Source organism: Dermacentor andersoni, chromosome 7, assembly GCF_023375885.2.
Source record: "Dermacentor andersoni chromosome 7, qqDerAnde1_hic_scaffold, whole genome shotgun sequence".
In the NCBI taxonomy this organism is placed as follows: domain Eukaryota; kingdom Metazoa; phylum Arthropoda; class Arachnida; order Ixodida; family Ixodidae; genus Dermacentor; species Dermacentor andersoni.
This window is the reverse complement of record NC_092820.1, coordinates 23,868,626-23,881,967: the sequence shown is the minus strand read 5'-3', so window position 1 is coordinate 23,881,967 and position 13,342 is coordinate 23,868,626.

The window sequence follows — 13,342 nt, the reverse complement described above, 5'->3', positions numbered from 1 at the left end:
AACTAGCGATTATGCCCGTGATGCAATCGCCCATGCTGACCACGCTCGCCAACCTGCGCGCGCTCGTCTACAAGTGTCTCAAGACAAGCAGAAGCAACGCTACGACCTCCGTCACCGTGATGTCCATTTTGTGCCCGGCAGCCTCGTGTTGCTTTGGTCACGTTTGCGTAAAGTTGGCCTATGTGAAAAACTCCTTTCTTGTTACACAGGTCCATATCGCGTGCTCCGCAAAGTGACCGATGTGACCTATAAAATCGTTCTAGCCACGCCCACTACGTTTTCCACTGTGACAACCAGTGACATTGTCCACGTCGCCCGACTCAAGCCCTACAACTCTACACGCGCTTTGGATATTTAACAGCACCGTGACGGAGCTTTTGCCGCCGGGGGGGGGGGTAGTATTACATCATCGAGTGGCCCTCAAGAAACGAGCCGCCGCGAGAACGACGATGAAGTTGGTCGGTGCGCTTGGCGCGAGCGAGCGTCGGCCTGGCTCCAGCGTAAATAGCCTGTAAATAGCCTCTTCTGTCTGTGTCTTTCCACACGCAACAATGTATATGCTAAAAAGGTAAAACATAGCTGAGCCTATTTGTATTACTGTATGTCTGGCACACCAAGCAAAGCTTATTATTTTGTCATTAGTGCGATAAAAGTCATGCGCACACACACATCACCGAGTCTTGTTTCAGCCTGAATACTCTCGTGTCAACTGATTCTCGCTCCATCCAACAATTCTGCAATTATCAAATGACGGTGAACAGCCAGAGGTCTGAAAGAGCATGCTTCATCATTTTTTGCATTGCATCAAAGTTTCCTTAACTTGTCACTTATATTACACCTGATTTGTCACATACAACTGAGGCCACACGAGAAAAATAATGCATCACAAGGAATGACGATAATCAGGCCTTACACAAAAAACCAAGCTTAGAGGAGTTCTGACAAAAACTTAGTGTCTTGTTTTTATTGCTTAATTAGACTGCCCTCAATCTAATAATTACGCTATGAAACACCAATTCCTGAAGCACAACAGATAATTATGTTAACTTCTTATATGGACAGTTCAAACTGCACACTGAGGCGGCGTGGCTTTCAATGTAAAAAAGTAGACTCGTCAAATCATCAAAACCTGCTAAGGAAGCCTCTTCGTTGTACCAGATATCATTCATGCACACACACTATGGCAATGGTGGGAATGGCCGAGAGCCTTTTGGTGCAAACCTTGTAGTAGGAAAAATTACAATTTGGAGCACACTTTGTAGCAGCCAGTGATGATTCTGAATGAGTGTCCGCCAGACACTATTCCTGTGCATCAAAGATGGCTCTAAAGCACTAACGCATATCATTGCAAATATTATCGAGTAGGATGATCAACCTACGTGACCACTTGTGAATCAATTACAACCATCATGCGGCAACACTGAATCAGCATACACGCTTGAAAAAGAAAGTACCATGCGTCCATACTGCTAAATCAAGCCACACAAAGGCACAAACAACTCGTGGCAATACGGATACATGGCATGCAGGATGGCCATTCAAGGAATATTACATTAGCCCTCAGGTCATCTAGCTAAGTGCCTGAGCTACAAATTCACTGTGTTACGAACACGTACAGCTAAGCATGACAGAGCACAGCAGCTATCAACTAAGACTCAACCTAGAAAGTTTTGAGAACTTCTGCCCTACAATGGCACAAACGCAGAAGGATACCTTGAAATCCGTATCATCACGCTGACATCCTGGCACTACGGTTTGGCCACAAAGTTGAAGGATACTGACAAAGAAGCTTGAGAACAAGTTAGGGACCACGCAAAGAGCGAGGGAACGAAGAATGCTAGGCATACCGTTAAGAGACAGAAAGCAAGCAGTTTGGATCAGAGAGCAAAGGGGCATAGACGATATTCTAATTGACATTAAGAGAAAAAGATGGAGCTGGGCAGGTCATGTAATGTGCAGATTAGATAACCGTTGGGCCATCAGGGTGACAGAATGGGTACCAAGAGAAGGGAAGCGCAGTAGAAGACGGCAGAAGACTAGGTGGTGCGACGAAATTAGGAATTTGCGGGTGAAAGTTGGAATCAGTTGGCGCGAGATAGGGGTAATTGGAGATCGCGGGGAGAAGCATTCGTCCCGCAGTGGATATAAAATAGGCTGATGATGATGATGATGATGAAAATTTGGCCTTCATTTTTTTCTGTAGGTCAGTTCTGCACTGCAGGATAGAAAACACTTTTGAAAGGTTACCTACTTCGCCAGTCTAAATTTATGTTTGTTTCACCTTAGTGTCCCTTATTGGAAACTTAACCCCTATTTAAAATTATTTCTGTTCTTCAATTAAAGAAATTAAAGCTATTTAAAAGAAACTTTTTCAAAGAAGAAAGTTATAGCTTCAGTGTCTGTGGTCTCTGGTATGGTGGTTATGGTACGGTTAGGTATGGTATGGCACGCTTTCACCCACCACCACACACACCTCACCGGCCAGTCGAACAGCCCTGATTGAAAACACTGTCAGGTGCCTGAAACAAAAAAACATTATGGGGTTTTACGTGCCAAAACCACTTTCTGATTATGAGGCACGCCGTAGTGGGGGACTCCGGAAATTTCGACCACCTGGGGTTCTTTAACATGCACCTAAATCTAAGTACACGGGTGTTTTCGCATTTCGCCCCCATCGAAATGCGGCCGCCGTGGCCGGGATTCAATCCCGCGACCTCGTGCTCAGCAGCCTAACACCATAGCCACTGAGCAACCACAGCGGGTCAGGTGCCGGAAACACTGGAACACATTCGTGCAGTTGTCCAGAATATATGCTGAAGCAAAGGATGTTGGATAATTCCCTAGCCAGCATTGACAGACAACCACTGTTGGGGGAGACTAATCTCGGCCCATGGCCACACACGGCAGCTTCAATGCGGACAACAAAAGCACCGTTGAAGTTTCTGCACGACACGTAACTAGACAAGCACCTCTAATACGGACACCATCTAATGTACATAAGCCCACAGCACCTCTCTTACCATCATCCATCCCAGTACTTTCACTCTCTTTCCCTCTTTTCTATAGGGAAAAGAAGCAGACTAGAGCGCACTAGCTCAAGTCAACCTCTCTGTCTTTCTTATCAATAAAATGTATCTATATATCTGGTATGGTTGTTACTAAACATCAAGCCACTCAATTCCCTGATCTTTCTCCCCAAAACTTACTTTAGTGTTCTACACGTGACTCCTTCCTTGTACCACAAAAACTTATATGAAATTAATTGTTTTGTGAATTATGATCCTGACAGCCGCCTCAAAGGTTTTTCTATTGAGTTTAAAGGTGTGTTGTAATTTCTGTCTCATAACTATTTAACTTGTGTTCAAATGTCTATTGATATTTATGTTGCCATTAGCTTTCAGAAAGTAATTTTTTGATGCCAACAATTTTATGCAAGAGGAGCCTCAACATGGAGAAAATGGGCATGTGCATGGTATCGTGTCTCGTTCCTAGTCTCGGAAATCTATGTTTTAGTACATCAGCAAAACTAAATGAGAATAAAAATAGAGGGGCTCAATTTTTTTGTTACCACAACCATATTTTGTGTTAATCACAATCGTATGAAGCCAGTCGGCAATGAAGCCAATAAAACATAGGGGCAGTTAGCTGTGGTTGGGATTTAAATGCAGAAAATAATTTTTAAGAAATGGGAAATGAAAGTGGACGAAAACATAACGTGTCGCCAGTGGGGCCAAACCCATAAACTTCACATTATGCATGCAATTGTGGGTTTGGTCCCTATCGGTGAGAAACTATCTTTTCGTCCCCTTTTATTTTCCTTTTTTTCTTCATTATTTTCAACATTTAAGTTTCAACCACAGCTAATTACCTCTATGCTTTGCTTGGCTTCATTGCCGGTTGGCTTTATATGGTCATGATTAAAAAAATTGAGCCCCTCTGTTTCAGTTCTCATTCATTCATAGAGAGCGCCTCAAATCTTGTAGCCTTGATGCCATAGGCAGCACACGAGGGTTTATTAGCAACGTGTGTGCTCTCTTATGTTCATGTGTTACGTGACACCATCGTGCAAAAAAGTATATTCCACATCTGCCCACCATGGGTCCAAGTGGCACTGGCTTACTCTGCCAAGGCTAGGTGTACTACACATAAATACCCAAGTTGATGGACGGATGGCATTACTGTAGCATCTTTGATGATGTATCGCAGGTGTACTGCTAAGGTTGTGGATTTAGTAAACCCCAGCAACAAGATATCTTTTCATCCACTTTCATTACATGTTTTTTCAACCGTAGCGAACTACGTCAAACCTTTTCTTGGCTTAATTGCCTAACAGGCTTTATAGAGTCAGCAAAAATAAGGTAACAAGAAAATGAAAAGAAATAAGAGGAGGACAGGGTCGTCGGTGTTCGAAGAAGCACCTTCCTTTTTTGCATCTTTTACCAACATGTACATCCAAGAGGTAAACTCTCTGCCTGTACATCAAATGACAATGCAACAGATACAGCTTGAACTCACAGTGAAATATATGTAGAGCCTACCAATGCATCTCCTCTGAAGGTGGTGAAGAGCACAAGTGCGTGTAGAGTTGCGCGCCACTGCTCCTGTTTCCAGCCCATGCAAAGGAGCATTGGGGCTGCTATAGAGATTGCCGCTTCAAGCAGCATTCAGGTAGCCATTCATAATCCTACATGTAGTCTCCAATGTATTGTACCATATAAAGGTAGCTTCAGTCCTGCAACAAATAAAGTGATCAGTTCTAACCAATATGCTGAAATACAGGCACTTTGGCAGACGGATTTTAACATATGTTGAAGTTTCTGTGATGCCAGTCATAATTTGGTTAAATACTTTGAAACATCACTGTTCCAGTTGTAATTGACTTATTGTAAAACACGGTGTAGTGTAGCACGATAGCCGGGACACATGACGCAGGTAACGCACTGACACAGACGGCTGTTACTTTCTTTTTGTGTCACTCTATTGTACCAGAATCGCGTTCAGTCAATATAAACTAGCCCATTTTTTTCTGGTAAGGTTTCTTGCAGATTGGCTGCACATCCATTCAGTCAGTTTGTGTGTTCCACAAGTTCAGTGTCCACAGTGCACAACGATGCTATTATAAAGGAACACAGAAAATATTTTTTCAGTTTCCTTAAAAAAGTTTAGTGCAAAGTTTCAAACTGCACTTTGCAAGTTTTACACTGATATAAATTTGTATTTCTAAATTATGAGGGTTGAAAATAAGCATCTCAACCGTTGCACTTTTCTAATGAATTGTAATCCTTACCACTTATGAGAAAGGTGCTACTATCTCAAACGAAGTCTCAGCTTCTGTCCACGGCGGTCGGATACAAATGCATTAGACATAGAAAGAATAAGGTCAAATCTTAACGCTAAAAGTAAGCTAAAGGCTTATACCGAACAAGAGAAAACGTTTCAAGAAGCATACTGCAACGCTGTGAAAAAATTTTCCTACACTAGAATGAAGTTCTTTGGCAGGTGCTCAAGAACCGGGAGGGGTCGTGCCGTTTCCTGCGCTGTTTACCGTGCTATACCTCAGCGAAAACGCCCATGGCTGGTAGAGCAAATGACAGTACATTAATTAACAAAATATACAGTAATTAAAACAAGAGCACGCGCACAAACGAGACTTGCCCTATTTATTTAAATTGACACTATCTTCGCGTCTTTTCCTTTTTGTGCGATATAGAAGCTACACAGTCCTGCTTATTCCATATCAGTAGTATCAAGTCTTACATCATGCATGCGCAGTGAGCAAATCAATACGTTCTAGATATTGCAGCAGCCGTTGCTCACGACGCGATGCTCACGATAGGCTCACGACATCAAATGCCGTCCTTTTAGAAATAAAGAAAAAATTTGTTTGCAAAAAACCTTGCAAACGAGAAATAAAATAGAAGCTTACCAAAATGCCTCGTGCAAAGGCGGGAAGCTGGTAGCGGCTTGACGTTCGCTGGCGTTCACCATTGCGCACCATACTGCGCTGTTTTATAAAGTTGTCCTCATTTGTAAGCGTGAGAAGAGCATGCAAGTATTGTTCTTTTTTACGAAATAACGCCACCTCGTAAGTATAAACGGAAAATGTTGAGCTTCCAAGCGTGCCCCAGCATGCCCGCACACGGCAGTTTCACGGGTTCTAATTTCCCCGTGGATTCGAATTCGCGCCGCGCGCGCATAGCGAGCGGTTGTGACGCTATCTGCAAGAGTTTAAATGTGGGTTTTACAAACTTACACAAAACGCGACAAAGTTCCAATATATATATATATATATATATCTGTTTAGTTGTTCGTATATAATGATTGAAAGCGCATGATATTAAGAAAGCACTCACTACAATATTTTCGTTTCGTTTCCTTGCCCGTCCAATTTACGCGCATTGGCAGCTGGCCAGCGGTCTTTAAACAAAAATCTTCATTTTCAGAATGGGGTTTAGTTTTGGAGACATTGAACCTAGGTTTGAATGGAGGAACAGTATTGCACTATTTAGAGTAACTTTCCCGGAGATGGAGCGAGTATTATCCTGCTTAATTAGCGTCGGTAGAAAGAGGCAGACGAGCAAGTCTCGGGAAGACCAATTAGGCTTGGTTACTAGTACACTCTGGCTTGGCTAACCAGTGAGAAGCTATAAAATAAACATGCAGACAAATACACTAGACAGCCGCCAAATTGCTGCTCAATTAACGTGTTAATGAAACAGGTGATATGGTGATTCTCCGTGTTTGTGATTTTTTAAACGCGTACAAAGTTTCGTTTAGTCGAAATAGTGCCCCAGGTCTCCGCCAGTGATATTATATATACAGTCCGTCAATATGAAACATGATATGAAAGCATTTTCATAATCTAATCAGTGGACAAATTATCGCGGAGGTCCCCACTTGTCCGCCTTTTAAGAAGGACCAAAATTATTATATTGCACGTACGCGTGGGGCTTAACAGTCCAGGTATAATATCCACACTCGAAATTAGACCTCCGCCAGACATCCTTTAGTCTATAAAGCGGGATATATTGATAATATTCGGACGGTATATGTCGATAAGTATCTACCGAAACCATTGTGTTTCTACTGTACACTCTTAGGCAAAGTGACACCCTTTCGAGTGCCCCTTCTGCCACACAACGATAATCGTCATCTGCCTTGATGCGTTTCCTTTCTTTAACGCTGCGAGCGCGGTACTTTCCAGGAACGAAAGGCATGCGCGCTATCAGCACGATAGCATTCCCGACAGGAAAGTAGCGGGCGCTGCGTTTTCAAGAAAGGAAACGCATTAAGGCCGATAACGATTATCGTTGTTTGGCAGAAGGGGCACTCCAAAGGGTGTAACTTTGCCTAAGAGTGTATATAAAGATGTTGCTGCAACGGGATGTACAACGGATCGAGAAAGACAAAATCTACAGGCAGTAACCTACTGCACTAATAAAACGCATCCAATTCAAACGTACTACGTGTACGCTATACGAATTATAGTTATGTATTTCCTGCCACACCTCTCCCGCGGCCTGCGATTGTGCCTTCACCGGTAAACCTTCGCCAGCAATACGAAACTGTGAACTAATCCAATTATACTTGTGCACGTTATATCCCTGCGAATGTGCCTACGCGGGAAATAGCGCTCTTTGTTCTAGCGCATGATTGACAGCCGCTCTCAATCAGCATACTCTCTTTTATTGAATATAAACAAGGTCTGCGCAGATTTGGACTTAAAAGTTATTAGATCGGTAGGGAACTCAACGCTCCCCACAGATTTACTTTCGATGCAACAGGTCGATCTGTGGACTAATCCACGAAATGGAGCACCCTGTCATTCGATTCAGCGGTGCACCAATCGTGCCGCTAAAACAACGCATACGCACGTCTGCTATCTGCACAACGTAGGGTGCGTTGTTCACACCTCAGAAAGTGATCATACTTGGGTTCGGGACCTCCCAAGCTTACGCGGACTGCGCATATTAGGTGGCCAATTAACATAAGGCCTGCTGAGCTGCGTCGCCACCTTGATCGACATTCGCTTGAAGCGCGCGTTATGCCCCCACCAACTTCTCGTGCCCCGCCGTAAACAGGCTGTAGCGGTGCAGGCTAATCAAACGGACCTAAGGTTGACGCTAGTAAGATGCTAGCGCCTGCTAGCGCGTATAAGCGATTGTTAAAGAAAGGAAGAGAAAGCTCCGCAACTACAGCGCTGTACGGGAAGGGGTGAGAGGGGCTTATAGGGCGAGAGTAGAAAAGATGAAGTGGAAAACAACAAAAAAAAGGCGGAAGATAGAAAACAGAAAGATAAAGAAAAACGAACCTGCCAGCGCCTCTAACGGTTATATTATTTACTTGCATTCATTGAGAATGTATGCACCAGCGACGACGCAGCTGCAGCACCCAAGTCACCAATTCAAGTTTACTTCAATTTGTGACGTTACCACGATACAGGCCTAAATGCCGCTGACGGACTTGCACCGTATTTCAGGTTGGTTGGCCTATCAACTACTTTATTATTACTCATTTTGTCATTCTATTTTAAGAGGAAGCTTCAGCTCGGGGGTTCCTATCTAAATACATAGGAAAGGAGAAATCGTTTTCCTGGGCAACCACGGCGCCAAATTTGATGACGTTTGCTGAACTTAAAAGAAAAGGTCAAGTTCTAGTGACTGATGGCAGCGAATTGTCTGTTTATGTCGTCAATATTATAACAAAAATTGTTAAAAATCGGAAACCGCCAGAACACGAAACTGAGGTTTACAACACCGTAATTCGGCAATGAAAAACAATATAACAATTCTGTAAATTGTATATAATAGTACATCTAAAGCAGACAAAATTTATGTATTGTATATGGTTCTCTGATAAACCAGTCATATGTGAGCAGGACTTTTGAAATACCCGTGCAAACAATTAATGTAACACTTTCATGTAAGATGTAAACTGATAAATCAGATTTTTCCACTTTGGATGTTCTAATGGATGCAGTTTACAGAACTGCGATATCTGTCCTTGGTGAAGAACTACGAATTTGTTGACTTTGTGCTTCCATTTTTTTTTTCAGTCTTGCCAATTTTTCAAAGTTGCTTTAAAAAAATTAGGGCCTTAAATGAAAATTCCGCTTGCCATAGTCACTAGAATGGAACAATTTCTTTCAAATGCAACCCATTTCATTGAAATTGGCTAAGTGGTTACCTCCGAAAAGTGTTTCTTTGTTTTACATGTATTTGAATAGGCGGCATCGGAGTTGGGCCCGAGAAAAAGCTTTCCATTAACCCAACAGCATTAAGGACCCGTGGCGTACAAAATATGGCGTTGGCGTTGTTGTCCGTTAGAGAAAAATCATCCATATATATTTAGGTGTATGTATGTATATGCCACGCCTTGCTATATGACATGCAGTATATGCGGTTTATGTTGCCACACCATTATATATATATATATATATATATATATATATATATATATATATATATATATAAATAAATTTATATATATATATATATATATATATATATATGTATATATATGTATATAATGGTGTGGTATAACACTGACAGCATGCCTTTTATGTTAAACCTTCTCAGACTTATATATTACATGTGTGAAACAACAGAAACCTGAAAAAGATGCGATTTTTTTGGCGCGGCTGTTCACTACCTTCGGGATTGGCCCACGCGAGAGGCCGTGTTTATAACAGAAAGCTCGCCGTCGTGCATAGCATTCACCACCAGCATTTCCCGGTAAACGTTACGGCTACCTAAGCTGAAGTTGCAATGCTGAGAAGCATGAGAAGCACTCGGGGATCTTTGAATGCTATCACTTTTCACTCTTAAAGGCGAAGCTTAAGCGTCCTCCAAATTTTCATTGTTTAATCTTGCGCCAAACTGCCATAATTTCAAACTATATTGTCACAAAAATCATTCATGTCTGAAAATATTCGTACTACATTTTTTGTGTCTGTTGTACCAACAACATATAACCCACATGTCATTTACAACTATACTTTGTACACAAACGTGAATGGCTCATGCATTAAATTCAATAAGTTACCTACGCTCGCAGTTCATATGAATTTTTCGTTTTCCAGCTTCTGTGAATAAATGAAATTTTTTTTTCAGATGGAGGGCATCACTGCATACAGCTGCAAACGATGCCATCAAAGAGAACTCACTCTGTGTGCCCTTTTTCGGCACTATAACGCATGTCATGGGAGCGAGAGCAACTGGAGGGCTGCTCTAAGTTTGGAGTTTGGAGGGCTGCTCTGAGTTTGGAGGGCTGCTCTAAGAGCTACAAGGTCTAAAGGTCATATCGCATGCATGTAAGCAAGTGTCACAAACACTTCTTCCCTCCCAGCACTGACATGGCTGACCAATGCGCTGGTCGATCAGGATCCATTGACCCGCGTCCCAGTACTGATATGGCTGACCAATGGCTGACCAATGTGCTGGTCAATCAGGATCTAGTGACCCTCATCGCAGCGCTGATATGGCTGACCGGTGTGCTGGTACATCGCGGTCCAGTCAAAGTGTGGTGAATGAGCAGAGTATGTGTGATGCTGAGCCTAACCTGGACTCCAGCTGTGCAGACCCAGGTGATGAATGTGCTATGTGTCTCTCATCTCTACTGCTCAAGTGGCAAGAAGTGGAAACAGTTGCCTGAGGGTGCTATTACTGGCATTGCAAATGACACCATTGACTTTTTTATGGCATATAAATCAAACTCCATAGTTGACACATCAAAGATTGAGCAACTCAGAACTAAATGTGGGAGGCAGACACACTGTAAACATATGTATGGATTCATTTCTCCACACACTGTAAACATAACCACAGGTCAACAGGCATCTGAGAGCTATTTATATGTCCCTATATTGGACACTATAAAGGCTGTTGCTACAGCAAAAAATTTTTTTCTGAAGCCGAACTGGGCATTTCATATAGTCAAGGCAGTGACTCAATTCTGTTGAAAGATGGTTCTCACTTTCAGGAACACTGCATTTTCAGAAATGCAAAAGATCAAAGTCTGTTCATTCTTCAATTGTAGTTTGACGAATTTGAAGTCTCCAACCCTTTTGGAAGCAAACGGGGAAAGCATAAGGTTTTAGGAGGACATTTCACCATTTTGAATGAACTCCCTAAAACCTGTTCAAAACTCGCTGACAAGTATTTAGTCCTCCTTGTCAAGAAGTCTGTTGTTAATAAGATTTCTCTGCACCAGGTTGCTCAGCCGCTTCTTGCTGATATACACCATCTAGAAGTGCATGGAGTTGACCTTAGTAGAAAGACTGTGAAGGGCTCAGTGCTGTATGCGAGTGGTGACAATTTATCTAGCCACCAGTTTGGTGGTTTTCGCGAATGCTTCTCATCAGGTCCTACTTGCCGATTCTGTATGGCGACAAGAGAAGAGATAGATGGCAAATGGCACGAGAATGAGTTCACCTTAAGAACAAAAGGAATGCATGCACGTCATGCCCGATTGACTCGAACAGACAAGAGCCTTTCAAGCGTGCATGGAGTCGCGGGGGAGAGCTGTATGAATGCACTCCAGTCAGTTGATGTGCAAGGTTTGCCGCCCGATATAATGCACGACCTATATGATGGGGTTATTTCTTTTGCAATGAAACATGTCATCTCTCACTTGATCACCAATAATATACTCACTCTTGATCAGCTGAATCAGATGCTTAGTTCATTTAGTTTTCAAGGTGCAGACAAGAAGTCCAAGTTACCCCCCTTGCTCATCAGGCATTGCACGAAAAATAATGATCAAAGGCTCAGCAGCAGAAAAGCTTTGCTTTTTTCGTTTTCTTTTCTGTCATTGTAGGAGACTGTGTGGCTGAAGAAAACAGGGCTTATACAGTATACCTTAAGTTGCGAGCTGTGCTAGCCATTGTTCTCGCACCACATGTCAGCCGCAGTGCAGCACCCTATCTGCAAACGCTGATTGAGGACTTCTACAGTGAATTTAGAGAAACGTTCCCCGATGTGAACATAATTCCAAAAATGCACTACATAATTCGTTATCCCAGGCTCTTGCTTTCCTGTGGCCCACTCAGTAAGATGTCTTGCATAGATTTTGAGAGTTCTTTAGGTCTCTTGCTAGAAAGACCCGCAACATTAAGAACATTTGTGCAACATTGGCTCGTCGTCATCAGCTTCAATTCATGTATCAACTGTCACAACAGCATGAATCACCTGTGGCTGTTGGAAGAAGAAAGGCAGAAGAAAACTCATTAGCAGACGTATTGAAAGGAAAGCTTCGTGATCTCGGACTTGACAGTACAGATGTCTACATTATTTCATCGCTCACAGCATCTGAACGCAAGCTTCATAAAGACTGTGTTATTCCATTGGCAGTAACGGAAGACGGGCTCCCTAGTTTTTCATGAGTCACAAGAATTGCAAATTGCAATTCCAGGCATTTTCTTGTTGCATCGATACTCAGTACCAAACATTTTCATGAGCACATTCATGCTTTTGTTGTAGACCACACAGGCAACACTGTTATCATTGAGGATCTTCAACACAATGCCGAGTTCTTTTATTACTTGTACAGGCAAGAAGGTGTTTGTTACGTGTCCTCGTTACACTTTCTTCAGCAAGGGCAATGATGTACATTTCATTGTGTCTATTGTTTATGTTGTGTTTTTTACGTCTGTCCTCATCACACATTCTTGAGCAAAGAGCAGCGATGTACATTTCATTGTGTGTAGTGTCTATGTTGTGCAGTTGACTACCCAGGTGTGCCGGGCAAATCCAGACTTTCAAAAGCAGTATATTCTGGAAGAAAAGCTGTATATAGGACTCCAGATTGTTTCGTTTTTACCAGCTAAGCTGTTTTACATGCACGCAGAGCTTGATATACATTTTTGCTCTTGCTGAAGTTTGCCCACCACAGCTGTAAATCAAATTCATTACTATGTGCACAGCAACAAATCATAGCTACCGAGCCGTCGAGGTACTTTGACCCATGTACTATCAAACTGCAGCGATAGCCACTGCAGTGAAGTGCACAAAAAAGAACTGCTTGAAACAAATGCTTTCTAGACAATTTTAAATTATCAGAAGACAATGTCAGATGAGGTGCCTATAGTAATTTCGGTACTTGCTTCCAAAAGAAATGAAGCTTTTGCTCTATCACCCGCTCTTTCGCTCTCGTTTAAATTATTGCCAACCAGTGTGGGGTACAGCGATGGTCACTAATCTAATCAAATACACCTGGATTGGGAAGAATTGGGGATAAGAGTTAATGGAGAGTACCCTATTGACTTGCGATTCGCTGATGATATTGCCTTGCTTAGTAACTCAGGGGACCAATTGCAAGGCGTGCGCACTGACATGGAGAGGCA